We start from the raw sequence: 19,784 nt of genomic DNA, 5'->3' as shown, positions 1-19,784 counted from the left end.
TATTGTCATCTTAGAAATAGTTGTTCAAGTTACAGGATTAAAGCATACAAAGTATACATTCAAACAGTGAGACTGCAAACAGTTGTGTTCAGTGATCCAACAAAGACTTAGTAATACGGTCATCTATCTTAACACACCTAAACACACTTGCAGTTGTATCCTTTGGAGCACTTTTTTTTCTTCTCTTTTTTACAACAAAATTTACATATTTTGGGTTTTACTACTCCCATAGTTCTTATTACTTTTTTTTTGGAAGAGAATAAAACCAAATATGACAAAACAAAGCAGTCAGTCAAGACAAAGCATAGACATAGCACATGATGTAAAAACAGAATACAAGGTTATCAACAATGGTTGCCGTAATGCCACTTGCTACCTTAAAAAGAGTTGCCTATATCATTAAGTATAATAAAATTGAACAAAACAGTACAGAACAAGACTAACAAAACCTAAACATTGGAAACATTATAGGACTTCAAAAGAAGATAATAGTCAAACCAGAATACACATCATAGTGAATCTTATTGACTTCAAAGTAGTTGCCTATACCCTCCAAATTGATACTATCAAACAGAATGGAACAGAGTAAAATTAGTCAAAATAAGATAGTGGGAGTAGTACAGAGCTTCAAATCAAGTCAATAGGAAATCAAGAAAGTTACTATAATATATCCTGTTATTTTCCCCTTAATTAAAAAGATAAAAATAAAAATATTTTTAAGAAAAAGGGGGAGATTGAGATAAAAGAGGACATAACAACATAACAATATAGGTCAAAGCATAACAATTTCAGCAACCTAGTGCTTCACCACAAGATAACCTGACTTAATAGTAGTTACCATAGTGTCTCTTTCCTTGAAATATTTGAATATAACTTTGTAAACTATAGCATCAAACATATCAAGACAGTGAAAAATCATTCAAGAGGATGAAAGTATTACAGGGTATTTAGTACCACCTAATGGAAAATGAACAATGGTTTCTATATAATCTCTTTGCCTATAAAAATTTTACTTTATACTATTACATATAATAAAATCCAGTAAGATATAACATGGATAAAACCAATGGAGACAGAAGAACAACAGTTTGGTGGGACTTCAAAACAAGATGATATTAAATCAGCACTAGCTATTGTGATGTCTTGTTTCTTCAAAATAGCTGTTCATATTATCACAGGCAATGATATCAAATGGCCCAGAATAAAGCCATTCCAGTTAATGAGTGAAAACTTTATAAGGCTTCAAAGCCACATAATGGGTAATCATGATTACCACATACTTTTATATATTTGAATCATTTCTTACACTATGGAAACTATTCGGGATTCATACACGTGTGTTTGATTTATTCACACTGGTTTTCACACTTGACAATGAATCCACTCAGTGTGAAGCTTTGTTTCATTCAGTCTTTCAACCTCATTACTTATTATTGATTCATTTAGGTTTCTTATGACCTTTTGCTTAATTTCAGGAAGGCATATTACCAGAAATGTTTTCATTTCTCTATAGTTTCCATTTTACTGGCATGTAGCTTTTCAATATATTCCACAATGTTCTTTGAAATAAAGTAGTAACGTTTCCTTTTCAGCCTCTAGTTTTACTTCAGTGTTCTTTTATTCTTGAATAGGTCAGCTAGTTTTGTCAATTTGGTTTATTTTTTTTTTCAAAGAACCAACTCACGTTTCTTGATCATTTATATGGAATCTGTACTCTCCATTTTGTATCTTTGTGTTCTGATATTTATTATTTCTTATCTTGTGATTTTGGCATGGAGTTTGATTTTGTTTTTCTAAGTCATGAGTTACATCATTAGAAAATTTATTTGAAAAGTATTTGTGTTTTAGGCCTACATTGATATAAACTTTCCTCTTAACATCACTTTTCCTATACCTCAAGGTTTTTGGTATTTTTTGTTATGGTGTGTTTATTTGATTTAATTTTTCAATTTCTCTTCTGATTTCTAAGGGATACATTGCTTGTTGAATAGTGTGTCATTCAATTTCCAAGTGTTTGTATATGTGCTGATACTTGCTATTGATTTCTAGTTTTACTATTTTGTAGTCTGAGAAGACGCAAGGCATTATTTCAAGAACTTTTAACTCTCTAAATGTGCTTTGTAGTCTTTTAAATAGTCTATTTTTGGAAACTCTCCAAGTAGTGATGAAAGGAGAATGTATTTCTACAACTGTGGGATAGGATACTCTCTAGTTGTCTGTTAGGTTCATTGTTCCCTCGGTATAATTTAACTGTATTTTCTTGGAGCTGTTGATTTTGTCTGAATGCTCTATCTACTGGTTACAGTGAGTTATTGAACTTGCCCAACATTTTCTTATTTGGTTGTAAATCACTTTGTAATGTCTAGTGGCATGCAATTTATGAAATTCAGCCATCTCTGATGTGCGTATACTTGTAAGCTTTATGAGTTCTTGATATATTGTGTCTTTAATCAACATATAGTGACTTTCTTTGTCTCTAGAGTTTCGTCTTAAAGTCAAGTTTTTCAGAATGAATTTAGCTACTCTTCCTTGCTTTTAGATTCATTTTGCTTGAGATAATCTTTTGTCATTCTTTCACTTTCATTTTGTTTACCTTTGTAGTTGAGGTAAGTTTCTTTAATGCAAGACGTTACTGGATTTTTTTTTTTCTTAATCATCATAGTGTTCTGTATTTTTAAACTGGGCAGTTAAAAAATTAATATTTAGCGTTACTATTGGGAGATGTTATTGGAAGTTATTTTTGAAATCATTTTATTGATTATCTTTGGTGTATTTTATTTTCTGTGTTCATTTTCCTTTCCTATTTACATAAAAGGTTTAATGTTTGTAAAGATGTTTGATTCATATTTATTAAATACCTTTTTCCCAGTGGGTTATGATTCTTCATCATTTGTGATTTTTTTTTTGTCTTTTTTTTTCTGGACATAAAATTTCCTCAAATGAGTTATATAACACACATTTAATAATTGTGGGTATCCTTAGTTTATGTTCATTTTTACAAGGTTTATTTCTCCTTTAATTATGAAGAATGATTATATATCTCCAAAAGTTTAGGAGATTCTTCTATTATTTCACTGAGTATATATTCCACACACTTAGCATGTAGCTTTTTTCCCTCTGACATGTTAATTATATGGCTCATTGATCTTTTAATGATGTCCCGGAAATCTGAAAGATTCACTTCAGTATTTTTTATTGTTTTGATATTGATTTCTGAGTGTATTATTGATATCTATGTAGAATATTTTGTCAGAATTGTCTCCAAGTTTCATTACTCTTTATTTTGCTTGATGGAGTCTATTATCAGGGCTTCCAATTGAAGTTTTCATCTAACTTACTGAATTTTATATTTTCAAGGTCATTATTTGCCTTCTTTTAAGAATCTGTGTTGAAATTCTCATTCATATTCTTCATTTTGTTCTTTAATTCACTCAAAACTTACCTGTATTCCCTTACATCTCATTACATTTTTAAAATACCTCTTTTGAATTCTTTATTTGGTACTTCATTTTGATATTTTTGGAATCTGTTACTATAGAGTTAGCTTAAGGTGATCATACATTATTTGTTTAACATTTATCTGCAGTTGATATGTTGACAGTTTCATATCTAATATCTGGCTGCTTTACTTTCATGTGATTGTCTTTGCCATATGTATAATTCTGGTCAGTGCGATTTGGGATATTGGTTTGTTTGTATACCTAGTTTATTTCCAACTGGAATCTAATGTAATCTCTTTATAGCTTCGTTGGTTGTGATTCATGGGATGGACATAGAGCATACAATGTTAGGGTTGAGAGACCTATTGTCCTGAAACCATTGGAAAGGTAAAGAAGTACATCTGGCAAGTATGTTGCAGGCAGCCGTGTATGTGGAAGGCATTATTGGTGGTTATTTCTATTATGGAAATAAAATCTCCCTTCTTGCACAACTTAAGGCTCTCTACTGCTATGAATGCATAGATCTGAAAGATCTATGCATGCCTGCTCTAGTCATGCTCAGGGCAAACATCTCACCTTCTCTGGTTAGTGCTTGAAGTGGAGAGGTGAGGGCTGAAATCACAGGGTAGCTTTTGTGTGATTCACCTTCATATAAATCAGCTCTTTGAAGTCCACCCATATGAAACTTCAACCAAGGAAGTTGACCTGCAAAGACGTGCTGCCATTCATTGTTATGCTTTTCTTCCTGGTTTCTTTTGTGGAAATACCTACTCAGGAACCATCTTTTAGCTTCCCTGAACTTATTTGCTGATGGCTGAAAATCCAGGAACTTGTGTTGCTTCTTTTATTTAAGTAAAGTGTCTGCCAGATTTGAATGTATTGGAATTGTGGCTAGTATTGGGCTTATGTCTCCTCTCTGAGCTTGGAGGGCATCTCAGAGATACAGCATCCACAAAATGTGTATGAAGTTGCAGACTCAATCTCTGGCAACAGGAGAAAAATAATTGAGAATGAAATAGTTTCTACAATTACTAATAGCTAATTTTAAAGAAAAAAATGATAAAGTGTGAAAATAGTATATGAAAAGGAAATAGAGAAAGGAAAGAAAAAATCAAAATAGTGGGAAGATAAAAAACTATAATAAAATAATAATAGAGAGTTGAGAAAAAGGAGTCAAGTTTTCTCTTAGCAGAGGTGGTCAGAGATAGTGTTCTCTGAGTCTTCATGCCGAATCACTGAGCTAAACATATCTTCTACCTTTCTCATCACAGCTCCCGCAGCTTACAGCACAATCTTCTGAAACTTGGGGTCAGGTACTCCCTTAAGCCTTGTAGCTGAGAATCAACACTGTAGAGTAGCCCAGGACCCTGATATATGCTAATTCTAGGCTTTCTAATACTGAGAACAATTCAGACTCTTGAACAGAACACTTTTCCAGATGGTTCCTGACTGGGGTCCTCAGTGTGTGCTGAGAGAAGCAATGAATGACGTCTCTAGAGTGAGTTCCTGAACAGACTCCAGGTCCCTACACATTAAAATTGTTGGTCTGAAGTGCACAGCCTGCAGCCTTCAGCACTATACTGTGACTCATTCTCTTATACCATACTGCAGAATCTTCTTGATCCAAACAACGTGATCAGCACCACATGCTGAAATACTCTGCTTCTTTCCTGGTCTCTAATATTCACCATTGTGTTTTCTGTTCTCCCATAAGCAGTTACATTCTGCAGCAGTTACACACAGGTTGCTTTGTTTCCTTTGTCTGAAGGAATAAACCCATGCATTGCATCTCTCTACCCTCTCATCTTGAGCCTACCTCCTTCCCTCAATTTAAGTTTTAAAGGATGAAACACATAACATAATAACTCATAAACCCCATGATTAAGCCATAGAACTAGAAATGTGTTACAAGAGAAGGTGCAATTCTTGTTCTCAAATATTTAAAGTTTTGTAAGAGTGGGATCCCCTAACATTCATCATTAGTAAACAGTACCACTGGAGACATAAATATTATATTTGTGATGAATCAAAGATGCACCTGATTAGAACTTGGAGTGGTGAGAAGTGCATAAAAATGAAATGTTTCTGTTTGTTATTGAACATTTTATAGAACTTGGGAAAGAATGATGATGAGAATTTATTTCAGATAAGGGAGCATTGAGAATGAAGATTATAAATATGTACCTAGAATTTTGAAGATATTATAAAGATGGGTCCATCCAGAATTACATGCATCTTTGAAGTAGCTCTTAACAGTTACTAAAATATCACATATGTTTTATACAAGCTTTATCATAATCACGTATAACACTATTATTTTTAGATACAACACTAAATCCAAATGTTGAATTCTAGAGATGATAACAGTAATTGATGACAATAGAATACTAGAAAATATAGAAGAAACAATTAGCTATTCATGAAATTCATTCATTTTCCCTTTCTTCCTCAGTAAAAATTGTCCTATGTTTAAGTTTGATATACAGCCGTAGAGGATCACCATGCAGTTTCTCAAATTATTTTGCAGTTAATTTTATCTGTGTGAAAGTCCTTCTAAAAGAGACACAAATATAAGCACCTATTGTCAAGGGACACTTCAAGTCTTCATCCTTATATTTTTGGGTTATTTACAAGTGTTAGAGATGAAGAAAGAATCTAGAGTCCTTTCTTCAGAAAAAAACATTGAAGACCCATATATTGCATTACATCAACAAATTTCAAAAGATATGTGTGTTGCAGTGTGTGTGTGTGTGTGTGTGTGTGTGTGTGTGTGTGTTTGTGTATTTATACTCATGGTTTGCACAGTCAAAACCTATTCTAATGAATATAGAAGACAAAAATGTCCAGTCTCGGTTATCCTGATCGTACCTGAGAATGAGAAACTCTTTTCTGTTGCAAATTAATGCATGGTTGTGTCAGAAAAACGAAAGACAAATCCATGCGAAAACATTATTTAGTTAATCACAGTGCCTAGAGATAAAATATATTTGATCTTTTGTGTTCAGGTATGGAAGCTTTTAATTACAAGTGCCCTTGTCTAATGGTATTATGAAAATCTTATATATTTGTCCTTTTTAGTCTAGCATAATAGCTCTACTTCTTTAAATTCTTCTATCTTTACTCTTCTGGTAGAGCTCCTCATGTATTTTTTAATCTATATGACATATACACTAATATTTTAATAATGTATCTTTCAGCAGTTCTTTAAATATAAGAGATGTTTCACATATTTTACTCTAAATATTTTAAGCAAGTTTAGTGATACATAAATATTTGAAAAGGTTTACTTGTAGTAATTTCAGTCATCAAGCACTATAGAAAGTTTCTATATGCCACACATTTAATGCTTAGAATGAATAAATAAAAATTGCATATATATATAAACTTTGTGAAGCATACCTAAGCAATATTAATACACTATTCTGTGACATATGCATTATGAATTATACTTTTCATAAATATATATCCTGTATATTTTTATTCATGTATGGCTGCACACATACAGATCTTTGTAGGATAATGAAATAATCAATGGAAATATGAACTCATTACCTAATATATAAAAAAATCAAGAATTTTCCCAGTTTTTAGTGAGCAGAAATCTTCCTTTCTCTGTTTCTTAATGGATGTACTGGGTTTACAGGGTAAGACAATGACATTTGATAAAAATGTGGCACAAAGTAAGAATTTTTATATGTCTGTTTGATGAGACAGATTACTTTAAAATGCAACTCACTCTATTTGAAATTCTCATGTTGGGTTAAAGATGAATAAATGCGCTAGGGATGTGGCTCAGTGGTACAATGCTTGCCTTAGCGGCAGAGTGAGACTCTCGGTTCCATCTATACTATCACAAAAATTTGAGAAAGAGGGAAATCAGGATGCAGAAAGGGAAGAAAGAGGTGGAGAAGTAGAACAAGAGGAAGAGGAAGAGGAAATGGAGGAGAAAGAAAAAGAAAGATGAAGAGGGGCAAGGAAAGGTTAAAAAGATGATAAAGCATAAGGAAGAGTAGGAAGAAGAGGGGGAGAAGAAGCTGAGTGGGGAGGTTCAAACCTAACTGGTAGTGCAAAAGAGGAGAATACAAGTTCAAGGAAATCATGGGCGAATCACCAAGATCCTGTAGCAAAAATAAAGTCAGTCAATAAACAGGACTGGAGAAGTAGCTGGATAGGGGAGCATTTACCTAGCATGGGCAACATGCCAGTTTGATCCTCAGTGCTATAAAAAGGAAAAAGAAATATAGCAAAATAAGAATACAAGGAAAACAAAGAGAGGAGCAAGGAGGATGGAGTAAGAAAAGGAGTGAGGTGTACAAGAAGAAAGGAAAGAAAGAAAGGAGGAAGGAAGTAAAAAAGGATGGGAGGGCAGAAACAGAAAAAGTCAGAGAAGAAGGGAGGAGGGAGGGAGGGAAAGAAGGACAGAGCTAAGAAGGAGGGAGAGAAGAAAATCACTGTACTTAGCTGTATAGCAGATCACAACGCACAACACAACAGACAATGGTGCAGAACGGTGCTCTGCTATTTGGAGATTCTCTCCAGTGTGTCCTTAATTCAGCTCTCTGTGAATGCTACTACTTATATCAGAAACTAGACAAAGACCATACATCATCTAGAAGTGGCTTTAACACAAAGCAGAAATATTTCATATCCAAGAGTCTGAGAAGCTATTCTAGACATGGATGAGAAACATCTTTCTGATTCTGCTTTACAGAAAGAGAAGTCATAGAAACTGAGCAGTACACAGATGACACAGAGACACTGAGTCTGACTGATGGGAACAACAGCCTCTAGGGAGGAGGCATTATCTTCAAGAAAAAGAACATTTATGACAAATACATTTATGAATGGGAAATCTCCTTTACCTCTTCAAAAAAGATATCCATTTTTTTTCTAAAACAGCAATTTGGAGATAAAATGATGCTTTTCGTCAGTCAGAAACTTTTGCCCAGCTTTAACTTTAGCATGTAATAAATAATGTCAATATAAACATGTCACTTCCAAATTTGAATACTATCATGTGGATATCTGTGGAATAAGAAAAATATTGAGAGAATTATCAACAAGTAGAGGTAGTGGCAAAATCCCAAAACTGTGGGAAAAAGATAGTTACAAAATATGTGTCAAAATATGCTTAATATACCCATGTGTTTATTATTGTGAATATCATCAACCCTACTAGTAACTCTTAGTGATTAGGAGCCAACTTATCATCCATCATAGGACTCCTTGCTCCATGTTTCTTTTTATAGTTCTGCACACTTGGTAAGATGCATGGGTCATATCTGATGTATTCCAAATGGGTAAATTTATGAAAGATATCATAATTCCATAAATATTTGCCAAGAAATTTAGTGTGACATTTTAGGTGTGTAAGAGAACATAAACACATGCTACCATACATATAACAAGAATTACGGTAAACAAGTTTGACATAAAAAGACCCGTGTTCCCAATGTAGAAATATAGACAACTGCTATGGAGAATGTTTAACATGTCTAGAGGTGATACAGGCCACATATTTCAAATCTTGTGAATCCAGCCCTACCTCTGACATCTTTCTTCTAAATAACCATACAAAAGTGATAACTATATGACTTATGGGCACAAATGGATTACCTTAGACTATTTCTGTATAAAATTACCAAAATTATAAACTTTTACTAACCACAATATTTATTTCATAAGAAAGTTTTTCTCAAGAATCTTATTTAGGGCAACTTTTACATCTTTATTCCTCAGGCTGTAGATCAGAGAGTTTAGAATGGGGATAATAATAATGTAAAACACAGAGAACACTTTCGCTTGGTCCATGCAACTGACTGATGAGGGCTGCATGTACATGAACGTGGCAGAACCAAAGAACACAGCAACAAACTGCTGAGAGGTGGGAGCTGCAGGTGCTGAAGGCTTTGGACCTGCCTGAGGTGGAGCAAATGTGGAGGATGCTGGTTATGATGAAGATGCAGGAGGTAAAGATGGCCAGGGTAGGTATGAAGACATTAAAAGCACTGAAGCTCAGACCTACTACCTCATTGATGGAAGTATTCGAGCAGCAGAGCTCCAGTAGTTGGAAAAGGTCACAAAATTAATGATTTATTGCATTTGCCTTGCAGAAAAGCACCCTCAGAAAGCAGACTGTGTGAGATGTGACACCAACTAAACCCACACTGTACACCCCAACTACCATCCAGCAGCAGACTTGAGGAGACATGGTGACGTGGTAGAGCAAGGGATGAGAGATGGCAACATAGTGGTCATACACCATTGCAGCCAACATGTTACACTCTGAAATTGTAAATGCACAGAAGAAGGAGAATTGAGTCATGCATTCAAGGAAAGAGATGATGTTCTTCTCTGTCACGAAGTTCATCAGCTTTTTGGGGGTGATGACAGTGGAATGGCAGGGGTCAATGAAGGACAGACTGCTGAGGAGATACTACATGGGGGTGTGGAGGGGAGAACTGAGCCCCTTCAGGGTGATCATGCTGAAGTTCCCCACCACTGTGGTCACACAAATTCCTAGAAAGAAGAGGAAGAGGGGCAGCTCGAGCTCTGGTTTCTCAGTTAAGTCAGCGAGGATAAATTCAGACACCGGAGAATGATTTACTTCTCCCGTTTTCCTTTAGGAATTCTACTTACAATGAATAGCAAAATTTTGATGCTGGCATTTACTATCCCATGAAACAATGAAATGCAACTCTGTTCTTTTCAACAAGGTAATTCCAGTTCTCTTCCAGCTTCCCTTCTTTGTTGACTGTCAATGACCTTGGAATCCCAGACACATGGGACATGTCGGTAAGCACCATACAGACTTTCAGTCCTAGCTGTGCCTCATGCTGTCTGCATGGCAGTTAGTGGTTTCCAGACCATGAACACCCAAAGGACTGTTAGGATAACTTTGATGCAATGACCCTATAGCTTTCTCTGCCTAAAGTGTAATCCTCTCTGTTCTGCAGAGAAAGTACAATTCATTGTTAACGTGAATAACAGTGGAGTAGCATTCAAAACAAAAACACACAGTAACACAATACTTAGTGTTGAAAGGCTGGAAGATTTTCTCTTATGCTAACCAACAACACAAGATGTTCACTCCCTACCCTCTTTCTGCATTATAATTGAAGTCTGAGCTGTAAACATCAGGCAAGGAATCATCTTCAGGAAAACTGAATTACAAATAAATTGCTTCTTGAGATTACTGCTAGATATACACAGATAAGTACAGTCATGCAACATTTGTGCATCTGTAACTGGCTCATCTCATGTAGTACACTGCCCTCTGGATCCATTCGTTATTTCATATCTTTAGGCTTCATTTTGGGAAGAAAAATAGTTTTGAAAGTAAGCAGTGATGACCCAAAACTACTGTGAGATTGTCATACTATGCCCAGAATTTTTGTTTCAACACGTTTTTAGTAGATTAAAGGAATAAAGAATGAAATAATCCTTGCTCACACTGATTTTGGTCAAGGATTTGCTCACTGTCTCGAAGACACTTATGGATATGCCATAATGATAAGCTGTAGGTTAACATAATTAGGAAAATTCAGAGAACATCTGAAGACCAATCATTAAGTGAAAAATATTGAATTGTTTTTCTGTAATAGTATATATTTAGTTTTGTATTGAAAAATGGCATTTTGTGAAAAACTTAGATTGTGCCAAAAACAAAAGAAAACATGACATTTACAGAAAACTGTAGTGAATGTGCATGAAATGATACTGATCTATGAAAGTAATGTTTGTGCATGTGGATTGATATTAAAATCCATTTAACACTGTAAAGAAAATAGTTTGTTGTGGGTGTCGAGAAGTGAAAGATAAATAACAGAGAATCTATGCTTTCCAGAATATTACAGCCTATAAGGTAAGGAGACACACACTGGACAGTGTGATGGATGCCATGCTTGGGAGGGTACACAGGAAGACAGCTGCTATGGTGCTAGTTTAAAAAGCAGGTAAATAAAGGTTTTTCAGAAAAGCTTGAGTCTGGAAGAATAAGAAGGAACAAGCCAAGTTTTCACAATATTCAAATTATGAAGCACTGACATCAGGTTTTCATGTTCAGAAAATATGGATCCAGGAAAATACATCAAAACACCCAAATAATTTCAAAGTATTCATTAAAAGAGTGTCCAAAATAAGAAAATTTACAGGTTCATGAAACAAACTGCATCTAATAGGTTATTCCAAATTTGGATACCTGGAGGAAAGCAGGTTATATGTCAGCATGGTGGGTTATACATTATAATTACCCAGGAAGTTGAAGATTTAGATAAAACTAATTTACACCTACTTTCAACCTGACAAACTAAGACTGAATTTGCTGTGCACTTTCTATGAGAGTGAAGGTAAAGTTGGTGAGGGTGCATTCTGACATGTTACCACAACTCGTGGACCATTAAAGTTGCATGTGTCAAATTATGAAAACAAATATGTCACCAGCTATGCTACTGCAATGTGTAAGTAGTGCTTTTCAGCAGGCTCTAGGACATCCTGCACCAGTATCGTGAAATATCTTCAGTGCTTTGAGGTTGAAAGATACAGTTTAGATACTCACTCTTTCTCTGCTCGGAAACCTCAGGCCAAGTCACACATGAGTTTAGAATAACTGCTTTCTAGGGAGAGAACTTTGGATGATGTTGCTGGTGTGAACTCCAAACAGAGACTCCTGAGCACAGTTTTTCTTCGTGGATCAAAAGGCAGATCCCAAGCTCTGAACAGATGATATACATACTGTGAATTAGAGGCGACCTGGCCTCTCACAGTTCCTTTATAACACTACCCAAGGGGTTGCGGATAACATGATGCCATCTTTATGAAGAGTTTGCAAATTAGACTGATCATAAAAATACAGAGATGGATGCTACCTCAAGAGTTCCTCTCACAAGGAATTTTGTTTTTTCATCCTGTCTGTAAGGTTCTCATTAGCTCAGTCATGTATAATCGTCTGGGTGTTTTGGGCTGTTAGCAGCCATTTGGCTGAGGGCTAGGAATTAAAGACTTAGCAGACATGATTCTAGCAGGCTTTAGTGACAGCAACTTCTTATACCAAAATTATTTCTGAAATATTTAAATCCATTTCTTTTATGTCAGACTTGGAGAACTAATGATTATCCACAATTATTAGTGGAAATTGTTCTTTGGATTTTTCAGGTTGCTTTATGGCATAACCTCACCTAAAGGGCTGAGCATGAAAGGTGTTGCCCTAAAAAGCTTTGTAAATGAGTCTAGTTGTAGGATTAAAGCCAAATATAAACTGTGTAACCACTCACCCCTTTTGATAAAGTTGCCGATGAGTCATTTCCCATACAGATGCAGGTTGACACTTCTGAAACCACTGTACACATATTTTATGAATGAACAAAAACCAGTATGGGAGGTAGATAATGGAAACCAAGTTTCTTGAAATGGCAAATTTCAGGTCAGAAACAGGTGATCTTATAGTGAGCCATATCATACTGAGTACAGATAGCAAATATCAGTAGGAACTGGAGCTCAGCACAACCCATGAACCCTTAAACATACATGCACAATCTGACATTGAGGGGATCATGTCAAAAGGGCTAAATAACTAAAGAGAAAGCTTCCATTGCCCAACGCTGGAGTAATGGAAATGTGGTAAAAGCTATAACTGATTGGGGATTTCCAACTCAGCCTAGAAACAATGGACTCAATCAGGATTTCTCATTTTTTGTGTGTGTGATTTGAATGCTTTTTAAAAATACATTATTAAATGAGCAACTTCCCGCCGTCCATTCTCCCTAATGTGTCATATCAAGTCTCTTCTCTGTTATGTCCTTAGACTCAAAATAAGCTAGATTCTGAGACCCAAGACTCCTCTTCGAGGACTAAGCTACAAAAAGGAGAGCTCAGAGCCTTCACTGAGCTCTGGGGAGGTCAGGAACTGTGAGAGAATTACAAAGTTGTGTTGTGTCTCTCAAACCTCTTAGAAAATATTGACTTCATGATTAAGAAAAAATAAGTTTCAATCATAAACACCATAAGTTTTAATTGTATCAGGGTACATGTGCATGCGAAAACTTCAATTTTCCAGGGTATATATTCAAATCAGGAAAAGTCTAGTTGCACTGAATCTAAATTATTCTTAGTATCTATCACCACACATAAGTGATGTCTTTATCTCTTTTTCTATTATTGAACTAAAGTCAGTTCCATTAGTATGCACAACAAACTCTGGCCCAACCATCCACAGATCTGCTCTTTTGCTGTGGAGGCACTTGTTTCATTCTCATGGCTGGAAAGAGAGATTCATTCTGTTATCTTTGTTGTAACTCAACAGCCACTCATCTGAAGTAGGCACAAGTATGTAACTTTAGGACACGAGATGATCTCTAACACCTTCTACATACTAAGGAGTTGTGTGTAGAAATAAACTCTTCTTTCAAGGGAAAAATGTAGTTTTATTATACCATAAGCACCATATAAAGTAGGCAATAATAACGACATTTTGGTCAGTTATGCGCCATGTATTCAAGGCTGGCCCCAAAAGACCATCTCACTAGGTCATGTTGCAGCCATCAGCTAGTGTTAGTGCTCTGTATGACTGTCACACTTCTCAGAAAGTGCCCCCTGATTAAGCAACGTATAACACTGCTTCAGGCTTTTGGTTTCACTTGCACAAGAAGGCTGTGCAAATTGTGAGGTTGTTCAGTTCTTAATTTCCCCTCACTTTTATTGAATTGGTGCTTACATAAACACATTCTTACATGCCATTTAATTGTGTGAATTTCTGTGAGGATGTGGTACAATTGGTAAATCTTGTTTTATGGATAAAAAAGATAAAACTCAGTGAAAGTTACATTGTTTTTCTCTACAAATAGTTTGGATTTTAACAGGATCTATGGAAATGTTTTGTATTATAATTTCAGTTTATTTAATGGCTAGGGGATTATTCACATTATCTGTATCTTCCAGGATATATTTTTTGTCATTTGTGACTCACAAAAATTAGTTTCCTGTCACATATGCAATCATAAGTGTAGACTTTCCTTCTGTGGTTATAGTTCTAATGTCACATCTTCCTTAGAAGAGTCTGCAGTGTTTTTTGAATCTGTCTTGGATACAATCCAAAATGGAGACAGATCATTTGAGCACATAGTTTAGTCACCTAAACCTTGGTATGCTGTTTTAATCCATGTCTGCCCACACAAGTGCAACACGATGACAAACCCAGAGATCACAGGCAAACTCCATGTGATTGCTTTAACTCCAGATACTCAGGAAAATATGCTTTATTTGTCATTCTTATCTTAATAGAGATGAGAGGACAAGAAATAAAAAGAACTAGGCACACAAATAAAAACAGCACATTATCACTAATATGTCAAAACTTAAAGATTGAACACATAGAAACGGTAAAAAGGTACCTCTCAAGAATGGGGAGCAGGAGTGATATAGGCCAAAGGGCAGAATCTGCAGCTACTTAGGATGAGTAAATTTAGACACCTACTGTACATGACAACTGTAGCTAATACCACTGTATCACATACAGGAAATATGCCAAGAGAGTAGATTTTTATTACATAAACAAAAACAAGAGATAGTTATTTTAATTGGACGGTAGTAACTGTTTCACTAAGTATAACAGAGCACTATGTTTTGTACCACAAATACATACAGTTATGAAATACTTGGTTTAGAAATGAAATTTTTTTCAAAGGAAAAAAAATCCTCCATAAAGCCACCATAATCAAGCAGTGTTAAATCCACATGACAGAACAGAGAAAAGACAATTTCAAAATAGATCACTTATATTTTTTAATATTTGAAAATATACTAAATTATTTCTTCTCTCTTTTTTGCTAATGTGTTTATAATTTATGTTCTTTCAGTTATAGATGCCCTTCAGCAACTGAGAAGTGTAACATAAGTGCAGGTCGAAAATGCAGCCTCCCTCAGGGGACTGAACTGAATCTACAGACTTCACACTGAGCTTCCGCCACTGCCCTTTTTAAAAAGCTATTATTATTATTATTATTATTATTATTATTATTATTATTATTATTTTGTGACAAGTTCTCACTAGGTAACCCAGCTTGGGTTCCAATTTTCAATGCTCCTGCATCAGTCTCCCAAAGTTCTGGTATTCCATGGATGTGCTGCCATTCCCGGATTCTGTGGATAAATATTGACAAAGAGACTATTGACTCTTTCAAGTTACTAAAAAAACAAACAAACAAAAAAAAACAAAAAACAAACAAACAAACAAAAAAAAACCCTGTAAAACAAATTTCCTCCCCTTAGTCCTACCCAGAGGACCTCTACAGCCAGCGAGTTCATTTCCACCAGAGTGTAATCTGTATCCACCAGGGGGCAACAGAACACAGTTTGAAAGGCAGGGAAACTGGCGCACAGTCCCTGGAGGAGCCATCTTTACAGAGGGTTACTGACTGAGTGCAATGCAGATAGAGCACATTGCCTGAATCCCACTCTCTGTGGAGCTGGTACTGACTAAAAAGCTGAAAGCTGCCGCAGCTGCCTTCTTAAGGTAGGTATACATTGCAGAAAAGTAAGAAGATGCCGGGATGCTTTCAAGAGCTAGAGGAGATTCTGTGTGCCCTTTTCTTCTGAATCACAGCCTAAAAAAGGAGAAGGTCTGATCTTCCTGATCAGACCTCCTTTCCAACCCCCAGGGTTCTCATGGCGACTTCACCCTCTGATTTGTTTTCAGTTTAGTAGGATAGGTCACACATCACGCATGCGCATTGACCATCCATTATTTTGCATTTGCGTGAGAAATCGAATGTCATAAATATAACTCTAATTAAAAATCATTTCACATTAACAGAAATAACTCCATTTAATTATGAATACCATGGCTATTTTAATACCTGCCCATAACTAAATCGCTGGGTCCTAATATATTTCTGGCAGCTTTGAGAAAGCATCTATAATACTAACATGTTATGTTTTGAAGAAAGTGCATGGACAACTTGATAGATCTCTGAAAAATACAGATTTCTGATAATGTTGAGATCATACCATTGGACAGGTTTCTAGATTTTGAAACTCAATTAAAGAAACTCATGTCTCTAAGAACTGCTCACCTAAATCAAGCAGAACATGAGTTAATCAACAAGACACTGAAGGAACAGAGAGAGACAGACAGACAGAGACACAGAGAGACAGAGGGACAGAGAAAGACACAGAGAGACTGAAAATGTGTTTCTGTGACCTTATGTTTCAACCTGAACCCACTGATTCAAATTCAAAAGATCAAATCTCAGAGTAGTTTCTATTTCAAGGAAGCAAAGAGAGTGTTCCCCTCCCACTGGGTGGGAGATTTATTCATACTGGACCTAATGTACACCAAATCCTAGGAGAAGTAAGTGCTTCCCCCTCTGCCTTATACCCTCTTTCAAATACCTCTTACCAAGTACACCCTGAGCTCCTACCTTAACTACAATAGTATTGGCTTGGTTAACTCCCAGGGCAGTGTTACTCTTGAGATCAGGCTTTCGAATTGTTCTTTTGTCAATTATTGTTGTTTATTGTGGGTTTTTGGTCCTGTTTAAATTCTTTATCTTTTGTGTCTGTATGATTCAGAACAGCAGGGAGAACTCCAATTTTGCTGGCTGAAAGACTGAACGTGATTCCAGAATTTTTTGAAAGTACATGACTGAAGCCCCATGTGCGCACAGGACTCCTTGCTCTTCACTGTGACCTGACCCAAGCTTTGCGGTCACTTCAGCCTTCTCTTTCCTTCCCACATGAGCCATGACTGCCTTGCAGTGAGGCATCCTGGTAATGTAACATCTTTGATTCTACAGCACTGAGCACCATCATTTGATCATCAGTATTTTCCAGAGAAAAATTTTTATCGAAAGGCAGAAATGAGAAACACCTTTCACTGTCACAAGAACAAAATCACAAAGCTCTTTATTCCAGGGGAGCAGGAGGCACCAGACCCTAGTCAGCTTGGTCCTTGTGAGGTAGCACTGTGGGTTTCTGGGGACACCCTGAGATCACACAAAAGGAATAGAGACAGTAAAAACCTTGGTGTGTTTACCCCAGTTCTTACCTGAAGTGTAGAAGTTAAGTAAGTGCTGGAATTGGCACCCTGTGCTCCCCCTGGTGACCGGTTTGCTGTAACCTCTCTCTTGTTTTTTCCTTATCTGTGGGAACCTGCACACCTGGACGCATTTCAAGAGCACTTTTCCCGGACAAATGGAACTGTGTTTTTCCCTGGAGCTCCTCCTTTTTGGGCTCAGATAAATTCTGTTCTCACACTTAGTTTGTCCCCCTCCACTTGCCTGTTATTTTGTGTTAGTTTCAAATACATCAGTGTTCTTCATAAATATATACAGCTATTATGCTGCAGTTAAGAAAATAATAATCCTTATATAACCCTTCAATTCTTCCAAAATTTGAGAATTAGAGTTTTTGCATTAGACTTTTGCTTGTTTTGCCAATTTATTTTTGTTACTAAATTATTTTAGCAAAACCAAAAATTTCATTTCACCATTGCTATGGTTCTCCCATGACAAAATACCACAGATGAGTAGGGATAAACATGAGAAATTTATCCTCTTTCATATCTGGAACTGGAAGCCTGTGAAGTATGTGACAGCAGCCTTGGTTGCTTCTTGGTGCTTCTCAACTTGATTTCCAGATGGCTAACTTTGTGCTGTATAGTGGGTCTTTCCTTGTGCCTCTGTGTCCCGGCTGTGTATTAGCTCACATTTCCTCTTCTTATAGAGCATCAGTTGCGCTGGATTAGTGCCCACCCTAACACTGATGATGCAATCATCATCTTAAAGACCCCAGTAGCAGGCATTAGAAAATTAAGCAACTGTATATGAGTTCACAGGAACCCTATTAAGCTGTAACAACCATTACTGATCAAACACAGTGAAGCAAACAGTGAATCTCCCAGATTGATACCATTACTTGTGAAACAAGACATAGCAATTTTTTATTACCCATAAAAATCCCTGCTGACTATGTGAGACTCTGATAGTCATTTGATATTTAGAATTTCTATTGTATACATAATAAATAAACATTGTTGGAAGTATCTAGAAACAGTCACATAACCAAAGATCCAACAGTGTATCCTGCCTTCAGATACATGGCTTTGTTTTTGTAAGCCATTATTTTCTTTGGGTCTCAGGAATGAAATATAACCCAACTTCATCCACTTGTAGAGCTCATTCTTTCTTAGAATCAGAAATATTTGTTTTACAGTAAATCAATCAATCAATCAATCAATCATTGTTTCACAATAAATAAATGAATAAACAAATCTATAATCTTTTTTATTTCGAGAAAGAAAACAAAACAGAAAAAGGGTAGAAATAATACAGAATTTCAAAAAAATAGCTAATCATTTTACCAAAAAATTTCCTGAATTATTTTAAAATATTTGCCCACAGCTCCTTTTTCTAAATTTTTTGGTATAGATGTCAGCGCTATATTATAATTAAGGTACCAATAAAGGAAATTTATATTTAAAGCCACATATTTGGATATACATTGAGGACTAAACATATTATATATATATATATATATATATATATATATATATATATATATATGTGTGTGTGTGTGTGTATGTATATATACATTATATATATATATACTAAGATTCTTTTATGTATATATGTACATAAAAGATATACATATACATACATATATACATATATACACATATATAAATATAATATATATATGAATATAAAAAGAATCTTAAACGGTAACATGTAACTCTAAGCTAATTAACTCTATTTATGTGTTGCCATGAATTCTTCTAACAGCATTGCAAAGACAGTGATATCAGCAGACATGGTCTAGTTTGAACAGTCACAACTCTGACAAATGTATCATGACTGACATAAGGTCAATGATTGTGAGATAACATTAAATATTAGATGAATACTCTGGTGGATTAAGTAATGCTCAACCTGTAACATATCTGAACTGAATCACTGTGGTTCTGGGTAGGGGATTGCTGCCAAAAGAATAAAATGAAAGCTGGTGGGGGAGGATGGTGTGCTGTTGATTTTCCTGGAGAAGCCAGTCATGCTGGTTTTCCTGACATGAACTCAGCTATTCCATCTTTGAGGCATGTTCTCGTTGGGGGTATTTTAGTCATTTTCTAAGTTTCACTTCCTGGCTCCAGTGAGGGTAGCTCAGCCTGCTGACAGATCCTTCACCCCACCAGTGCAAACTTTCCAGCTTCCACCACTAACCTTTGTGTCTTTCCAATGCAGGTCCTTGATATGGTGTTGTGTGAGACATTGTCATGGACTCTAGGTCTTCAGCTCGACTCAAGGAGGACACTGCTATGGGCTCTAGGTCTTCAGGTGGACTCCGGAAGGACAT

At 35.8% G+C, this 19,784-nt stretch overlaps 1 pseudogene; it reads right to left on the bottom strand.

The window, feature by feature from the left end:
* Nucleotides 1-9,113: 9,113 nt before the first annotated feature.
* Nucleotides 9,114-19,784, bottom strand: LOC100735562 (olfactory receptor 8G50-like; annotated as a pseudogene).

The sequence above is a fragment of the Cavia porcellus genome, unplaced genomic scaffold (assembly GCF_034190915.1).
Source record: "Cavia porcellus strain 051 isolate PalLab524CR breed Dunkin Hartley unplaced genomic scaffold, mCavPor4.1 scaffold_9, whole genome shotgun sequence".
Classification (NCBI taxonomy): Eukaryota; Metazoa; Chordata; class Mammalia; order Rodentia; family Caviidae; genus Cavia; species Cavia porcellus.
The sequence above is the reverse complement of the archived record's forward strand: the minus strand, read 5'-3'. Positions and strand labels throughout refer to the sequence as shown.